Source organism: Accipiter gentilis, chromosome 12, assembly GCF_929443795.1.
Source record: "Accipiter gentilis chromosome 12, bAccGen1.1, whole genome shotgun sequence".
NCBI classification, from domain to species: Eukaryota; Metazoa; Chordata; class Aves; order Accipitriformes; family Accipitridae; genus Astur; species Astur gentilis.
The window spans coordinates 7,417,866-7,427,011 of NC_064891.1; positions in this window are offsets into that span (position 1 = coordinate 7,417,866).

Consider the following 9,146-nt stretch of genomic DNA (forward strand, 5'->3'; position numbering starts at 1 on the left):
GCCGGCTTATTCCTAGCCTTTGTCTGTGATTTTTGTGAACTATTTTCTCTATCGCAAATAGTCCGTTTCAGGTCTGAGCAAATTGTGCATCATAGATAAATGTGGGAATTTGTATAGAGATGAAAGTTTTCACTTGCATAAAACTTTAGCGTGAACTTTGCCAGTCAGTTTGATTGCTTCTACCACATGAGAAAATGTTCAGTGCTGTTTTAGCAATATGTGGGTGCACTAGTCTGGCAATCTAAATGCTCTGTTCTCCATTAATTCATGTTTGCTTTACAGCCTTTTAATTCTGCTTGCCTTATAAAATCACACCCAAAGTCTGCCAGTGCAAGTTAAAAGAGAGTAAGGTTCCTCCGATTAATGCATTTGGAGGTGGATTTCTTATAGCTTTATTTTAGATGAAACCTGAGTCTGGAAGAGGATTGTTGAAATAATGCACCTAGGAAGGAGACTTGAGGAACTGAAATCTGTCAAGTCATGTTCAGCTAAGTACAAGTTCCCTGAACGGGTTCTGTTCTGACAGAACTCAAAATTGCTGAAATACCCTGGCACAGATCCCATATGGAGTAGAAGTTGGAGCCTTCAGTGTTTACATTGCTTTTCTGTTCCAAAGCTGTAACCCAGAGCATGCATGGAAACTTTCCAAGCTATTGTGAAGTATTCATTAATACTAATGCAACACAGAAGATAATTCTGCAAAGACAAGTTGAGAGGACATAGGGTGAAAATGAGAGAAAGGTAATTAAAAAAAAGGCCCCATTTTAAATGCACTTTGAGTGCCCCTGCCTAGCCAGTGCAGGTAGGGTTTCCTTTATATGCATATAGTGGGGAGAACCTACTCGTGCACACACTGCATACTTGCCTTCTTAGTTCAGGATTAATGATACTTGAAAGCATATAAGTTTTTACAGATCATATATGTTTCATGCCCTGTCTTGAAAATACAGCCTGGATTTTGAAAATAGGGCTGTGATGCTTGTTAGCTTTAATAGTTTTGACCTGGAAAAAAGGCTGTGTGCCCAAAAGCTTACCTCCTTTTTCAGCCATGGTAATTACCCTGTTAAAATATATTGTCTGTACTAAAATCCTTGTCTTGATGTTTGCTGCTGTTTCTAGTGAAGAAGATAAGAGCTTTGCTGTTTCCCTTCCTATGATGTATGCCTATGGCAGTGTAATTCTTTTGTTTTCAGTCGATGTTGATGAGACAAGGATGGAGCAAAGAAAGATACAATAATGTGTCTCAGGCCAAATGAGTTTGTAAGCTGCGGAGAGGAAGTAGTCCCAGTAAGACACCTGCTCTGTCCTTTATGCTAACCTTATGACTTTAACCTTGCAAGCGGTCATGTCATGTTAGAGGGTGTGCTTTCTACAAATGAGCAACTGGAGGTGGATTTCTGGAGGAGAAATCAGAAAAACCATTGCTGTGTATTCTGAGAAAAAAACCTGAAGTGTCTTGAAAAAGCCTGTATAGTATTCTTTCTGGATGATACCATGTTATTTAAGTAATGTGACATATAGCTCTGTTTGGCTTAACTGTTTCTTCACCTATTCTGCATGCTTCCCATTCTGGCTTAGCTAAAAACAAAGGCATTGTAAATAAATTACCAGAAGCAGCTAGTAATTAAAGTTTTGAGATTTTGGAAAGGAGGAGAGAGTTTCCTCCTTAACTTCCCTCTGCTTATTAGCTTGAAGTACTGTAAGGAAGGTAAGTTGGTCAATGTCACAATCAAGGCGCAGATGTCAGTATAATGTAACACCATTTACAGGGTGCTAGACGGGAATGCTGTTGTCTGCCAGAGAATATGATACTCTGCCAGTCCACCTGGTTGTTCTTTGTGGTTGTTTTAGTGGGGAATCTGAATTCTTAGTTCAAAATTGAGTTACTTGGGTGGATTGCTTGAAGTGCAGGAATTTTTTCAAGGGCAAAGTGTCATTTTTGGCACTTTAGTTCCATGGTTTCTGGAATGAAAAAAGTGCTTAAGTATTTTTGAATATGCTGCTGTACACACGGGGGTGCTCAAGCTATAGTTGATGTTGTTAGCTGTTGGGCTGTCAGGCTTCTAAAATCTGGGGCAAGCAGGCAGGCCTCAGATCAAAACATTTTTCTTCTTCTGTCTTTCATCTTGATGCTGTTTCAGAACTTAATCAGCCCATCCCTTTGCAGGGTACACTGCTTTTCCACCTCGTTGCCATGTCCCTTTGAAGTAGCCCAGTGTTTAACACTGCTGATCTTTAAAATAACGAAAAGAACTTGGTAGCTGCTCCCTCTTTGTGGGCTGAGGATGCCAAATGGAAATTGGCAGGTGTTGGGACAATCCCTCTTACCGCCTAGTTGTCTTTGCAAAGCCATCCGTTTATGCAGCCATGTGGCCAGCTGGCAGGAGAACTCCTCTTTCTTTTTTCACTTGTTATTGTTGGACTACCTGTATTTAATTGATCTGACTTATTTCTACTGGTAAATAAAATACTCCTTGTTCCTTTGAAGCTCAGCATAGCACTAAGAGTAACAGCAGCTGCTGTTCTCACGAGTGAGGGTTGTTGCTCTGTTTTTAAAGTTTGAGGTATCGCAAGTTAGTATTATCTTAAAAGAGAGGCGAAAAGGCCCGTGGGGAATTTGCACCGCATAAAAACTGGCAGAGAGAACATCCTTAATCCCTTCTTTTCATTCTCCCTGCTGCCCCCCCCCCCTCCCCCCCCCCCCCCCCCATTTCTCTATTTTGTAGATCTAGGGCTGGTTTAGGCCATGATTTCATAATATTACTAGACATTGCTGCATCTTTCAGCATGGTCTAGATCAAGCTGGACTATGCAATTGCATTTGTGTCAAATTAGAGGGCACAAATATGGAGTTTATGCTGATGTTAGGGCTTTTCCTTGCAAGTGTCATGCCAGCTGTGGGAGGATGGATGATACAAGATCTAGCAGAAAGTTAGTCACAGAAAGACACTACGTGCTGTGAGCCTGAAGCTACAAAGTTAAATTGGCAAAAACTCTTGAACACATGTAAACTGGAAAAGTGAATTTACAATAAGGGATCTGTGCGTCTCATCAATGTTGCCGTGATGTTTTTGATCAATTTTTGGTGCACACAAGAATCCTATGGCGCTATGGGCTTTTGGCTTGGGTAGGGATCTTTAAAGGAGCCTGGATAAGTTTAGTGCCTAACTTCAGTGCAGATTAAGGTGAGTGCACACATCCACATATTCCTTCATTTAAAGAGTTGAGCATCGTAGACTCATTTGTCTAACTGCCAGTTCACAATTTGAAAGCCTTGATTAACTTTGCAGTTGAAGTAACAGTAAATAACATTTTTAACCTGCTTTGTTTAATATAATCCCCTAGTTTTCTTTCAAAGAAAAAAAGGTAAGAGTCCTTCAGGAGAAACTGCTGCTGCATTATTTATAGGGATTGGGTTTCTGGATAAGGGTAGTAGCTAGCCACAGAGCCCAGGTGGCTCTTTTTTGCCCACTGCTTCCTTGTTTGGGGAAACGAGGGTCTGCTCTGGCAGTGCAGAGGATGCCTCTCTGGGCCTCCTTGCAAGGTGACCGATAAGAATTTGCTGCCGTGTGTAGGGTCAGGTGTTTAAACTTGGTAAGCATGCTGTCCCTCCCAACTACAGTTACTTTGGCAAATTCTTCACTGACCACATTATTCAGTGTTCAGTTTTGACCAGGAGTAGATAAAAAGATAACAAAAATGACATCTCTGCTTTTAATTAGTTCCTTGCTAGAAAATCTCAGAGAAATGTACAGTATTAGCAACTGCAGTGAATGAGAACTGGAATTTAAGCCTATGGTTTTCATCTCATTTCATAGTTCGACTAGTGAATTAAGACCATCATCATCCCTCTGAAGTAGTTAAATTCTGTTCCCCATAGTACTGATAGGGGGAGGCTGAGGACCATGTAGTCTGGTGTAAAGCTAAAGAAACTACTAGAACTCGCCAAACCCTTTCCTCTGAATTCTAGGCATCGTGGTTTGAGCCATTTATATTTTTTTTCTGCGAACCAATCCCCGGTATTTGTTTTCTGATTATTATTTTTTCCTGCATAGCATGATGAAATGCACTGAAGTATATTATTATTTGATTATATAAATTTTAGCTTGTTTGCAGGCTATGTGGTGAATCACTTGGGCAAAACATAGTTTGTCCTGGATCAATTAAATGAATATGGTTTGAAACCCATGGAAAATGGGAGACAAATAATACTCATTTCCAAGTTTTCAGACGGACAATTAATGTTGTTACAAAAAGCTAACATGCTTCTGGGGATTGGCAAACATTTTCACAAAAACAAGTAACAAATGTAATTCTATACTCCAGGAGCAAACCGATACGCAAGTGATGGAATATTAAATGCTGGGGAGCTAGTTTCAGTTAAACAGCATGCTCGGAAGTTACCCAAATCGTTTGTGCTTGAGATGATTCAAAAAGGTCCCTCTGCTGTTTAATATGTGTCACATATTTACAGAGTGATGGAGGCTTCTGTTTTTAAGGATCACAATTCTCCCTAAGTGCTAGATAATCTTTCCTGCTCTGAAAACTGTCCTGTCATTACAGACCTCAGATGTTATAATGATTGGAGCATAAAGACAGACTAGCGAAGCTAGCGGTGAGGAGTTCTCTTTTTCAGATTCCAGGGGGAAAACTTAACATATAACAAATGGTTCCGACTGGCCTGGAAAGGAACCAGATGTCATTGACATTCCTAAAAGCTAAGGATGGAGGCAAGTGACCATGACGGTCCTTGTGCCATCCTTCAGGATGGAAGAATTTCGGTGGAAGCTCGTCGGGCTTCATTCTGACTGGAAGCCTGTCCCCTTTGTTCACCCATTCACACCCTTCCACCCCTCACGTGGGGATGCCACGGCAGTCAGCCGTTTCCAGTTTAGCATGCTGCAAATGAAGCCTAGAAGGCATTTAAATTCTGGCATCTCATGTTCCGACTTCATGGAACAAGTATGGGGCAGGCAAGCGTCTCAGTTACTTGTTTAGATCCCCAAAATCGAAGCAAGGCTTTTATCCTTTGCTTGGAGTGTTCCTCAAGCTCTGAGTGTTCATCTCCTACCAACAGTAGGTATTTGAATACAAGTGTGTCCCTGCAGATAACAAAATCTTCACCATGGCAAGCAGAAAAGCAATGAAATCTTCCAGCTCCGAGAACCCCTGGTACTCGGATCCCTCAGGAAAAAATAGGGTATTGCACTGTATACTCTGAAGCTTAATAATACTGGGACTTTTCAGGCCTGGAGAGAGGTAGGGAAGGAAAACACATTTACCTGTGCCAAGTACCCTGCCTTTCTTCAAGGAAATCACACTTTTGCATCCACACTTGAACAGTAAAAATACATTTTTGGTACTTGTTACTAGAGTACAGCTGAGAACTTGTGATACTATCACAGGCTTGATTTTGGCTTTACGAGGCCAAGGTTCAAATGTGTTAAATGGAGGGGCCAGAAAGGTTGAAAAGCCGTTTGGAACGTTGATGGGTACCACACACATTGTAATGGGAAGAATGTTGTTAATCAGAAACAAACGCCAGCCTTCAGCATCAGCCAGTTTTGAGGAAAAGGGCCTGTCAGATTCAGAAGTTTGGGCCTTATTATGTTTGTTTTGAATTTGTGTGGGGACTGTTCCCCAGTGCCGATCAAAAGTGGTTTTGCAGTTGTTCCATAGTGGATAGAATGCAAAACCATGGTAAATGATTGATCCTTGGAATTGCGAGAGGGTGAGATCTTTGGATCATAGTTAAAATGTATTCTTGCAGCCAAGTGAGAGCAAGCCAAGAAGTTGTTTTTCCACTCTAATCTTTTAAGATGACCTGGTTTATTTTGCACTGAGATGGGCTAGGAATCTTCAGGCAGAGACATGGTAACTTTTGAAGTACTTGAACTTGGGTGGTGGAGAACATCTGGCTGGGTTTAGTATTCGTTCCTATTTGAGGGCTGTGATGGTTGACCATTTGTCATTGTGTGTGTTTTTCTCTTTGGGAACGTGTTTTAGAAGATGGCGAACCGTGAACTTTTTTCTGGCAGGATAACATTTTAAATATGGATTTTGCTTGAAGTTTCTGAAAGGCTGAACTGGATTTGAGAGGTCTAACAGAGGTGCCAGAGCACTTAAGTCCACTGATTTTCTTTCAGCACCCGAGTTTGAACAGGCAACTGACCTCTATGTTGATGGGTGTTGATGATAGAGGTTTTTCAAACACGACGAGGCACGTAAGGGCAACAGGTCCTTTAAGAGTCTGAACCATCATTGTTCAAAACAGTAATTGCAGGATAGGTTACTTGAAGCAGGCTGTTAGAAGGATTCGGAGATCATTTTTTCTCCATGCAAATTTCTTGCACAGTTTTAGCTTCATCGCTGTCGATGAAAAGCCTTGCCATGAGGAGGGGCTTTCCTAACATTCCTGGTTAATATAGCTCCCACAGAGGAAAAAATTAGTCATAAAGGCGTTTTTTTAACTCAAGGTGCTGAATCAGTAAGTTAGCTATTGTTTGCTAGTTAATTCATAGTGTGCGTTGTTAATGGCAGGAAAAGGAGTTTCTCTATGAAGCTTCTTAGAGAGGATCCCCTCCTTTTGGTCATGTTTCACGTCACTGGTGGGCATGATGAAGGTAAGAATGTCAGCTAGAACTTACCAAGACAAATGAGTCGGGAGCACAGTGGACAAACAGTTCCTCTGAAAGGACCCTGCCTTTTCTAGACCTTGACTTGAGCTGATAACCGCTCGTGAGGAGAAAAGAATTACTGCCAAAGCTGTAGAGACAATGTTCTGAGTACGGTACAGGGCTCTGCCACACATACATTTATTTCCCTGAGGACTGGTACTTCAGTGTTTCAATTTCCTTCATGCCTTTTGTGCTACCTGTGCAAGACATTTTGTACAGCTACTAATTTACATAGTAGATTCATGTACGTTAGATGCTTGGAGTTTGGTAGCGGTGTGAATATGGTGAGATCTTGTTCCCTATTGGAGTACATAGCTGGTCTGCTAATTGGAAGTGTTAAGAAAGAATTTTACTTTTTAATGCTTGGGAGAGGTGGATAACAGTGGAACATTGTCTCATGAGGGGCTTTTCAGAATATGGTTTGTTAAACTCAGAAGGGCCTGTCAGAGCTATAATCTTAAATATCACACATAAACACTAACTTCTACCTGTAAGTCCCTGACATCTGCCCCAGCCTTATGCTGAGAATGTGTATCCTCCATAGACCCCTGCCTATCCCACCCTTCTTGTTTCTCACAGAATTGTAAGTAATGTCACCGTTGCAGAGTTATTTTGTTTACACTGTTGAGATGCTCCTCTTCATCTCTGCAGGGGACTGTTGTTTTGTAATCTTGGGTAGAGATGCATAGCCTCAAGTAGTTTTCAGGTCGTAAGTACAGATCGGGATGTTTAAGCTGTTTTTCTTTCACTGAAGGTGAGTGGAGTAGAAGGGGGATCCTAAGGCAGTTAGGACACATTTCTTCCTGGTTCAGCGTTTGGTTGTAGTTTACTCTCTTTGCAGTTGCTGAGTGAAAAATCTGACAGTGATCCTCTTCTCCTTGATGCAAGTTCAACTTCCACTGAAAGTTACTTTTTTTGTAACACCTTTGTGCAGTATTATTTCCATCAGCAAATGAGGCAAATGGAGATTAAGAAACATTTTGCACAGGTGCAACATAGCTGTACATGTCCATATCCTTTTCGGTACTTGAACTATAGGGGTTCATACTGTGATGTGTAATCCAGAAGCTGCCAGAAGTCAAGTCAACAACTGCAACAGGTAGCGGCACCCTAATTTTTTTCCACGTTTAGCTGTTTTATGTTTGTTGTCTGTACGCTGAAAGACATTCCTTAAATTTGGGCAATGGAGCTTGAAGTACTTGGAGCATAGCTATGAAGAAACATGGAGAAGTGATAAGTGCTCGGTTCCTAAGGGTCATAGGTTGCACATCAAAAAGAGGAATATGCATACTGATAATAACTGCTTAAAGGAAGTCTGTGGCAGAACTGTGAGTGGAAATTCAGTCTTCAGCTCTTGGATTGAAACAAAATCCAAATATCGCTTTTTATGTGATGCACATCCATGTCTTTCATACCACCTTGTATTTCCCTTTTTCTTTAAGAAATAGGCAGGTGTTGAAATGATACCCTAGAAAGTGCAAATTCCTCTTAAATGCTGCACAAACTGAGTAAGGAAGTTTTTCAAGCAGAATTAGGATTTGCAGATATGCAGACGTGGTTTTTAAGTACCTGAGCCTTTTTTCCGTACTCAGTACTGTATCATAGGATGCTTTTAGACTTTGTGAGCCAAAACATCAGTCTCCATGGTTTGATCCTCCAGGGTCTTTTTACTGTCATTAGTCCTTATATTAAATAATGTCTTACATCTTGCAGGTTATTATCTGATTTGTACATTGATAAACCTGGATAAAGTTGAAATATCAGTAGACAAGCTAATTCTTTCCAAAGTCTCTTTGCAAAGATAGCCGGCTGCATCGCAAATACACTGTTAAATTGGGGTGTATGGGGAAGAGAGCGAGCAGAAGGAAACATTGTTATAGTTTCATGTGAGGTTTGGATAATTTTCCGAACTTTACCATTTGTGTAGTTGGTTTCATGACGCTCTGTGTATTAGTAAATACACAATTCAGTATGGCATAAAATACTGCTTCTTAAGGAATTGAGAGTGCCTCTCCAAATCCTTGTGGAACTACTGCCCAGCAAGTGGCCGTAGTCTGGCTTTTTTCCGCATTAGTCTACAGTTAGTACCTCAAGCAAAGTGCAGTTATCTGCCGTAGATCACTTGCCATCAGCAGCTGTGAACTGTTTGAGTAGTAGAGCAGGGTAGAGGAGTTGCCACGGCAGTGGCTGTGGTGTGAGCATCTAACAGTTTGCATAACTAGGTACGTCAGAATGAAAGAGAGCACAAGCGGGTTGTGAACGTGTCTGTATATCGTATGCGTTCTGGGCCTTGGTGAAGGCAGAAATTGCAGTCTTCTAGCCAGGAGCAAGAACGGGTTTGTCCTTTCAAAGACTCGGAAGGCGTTGCAGACTCCAGACGGCACCCAGCTCCATTTAAGGTGAGGGACCAGGACACATTGCAGATAGTGCAACCCATTTTCCCATGGAATAATACGCACAGGGATAATT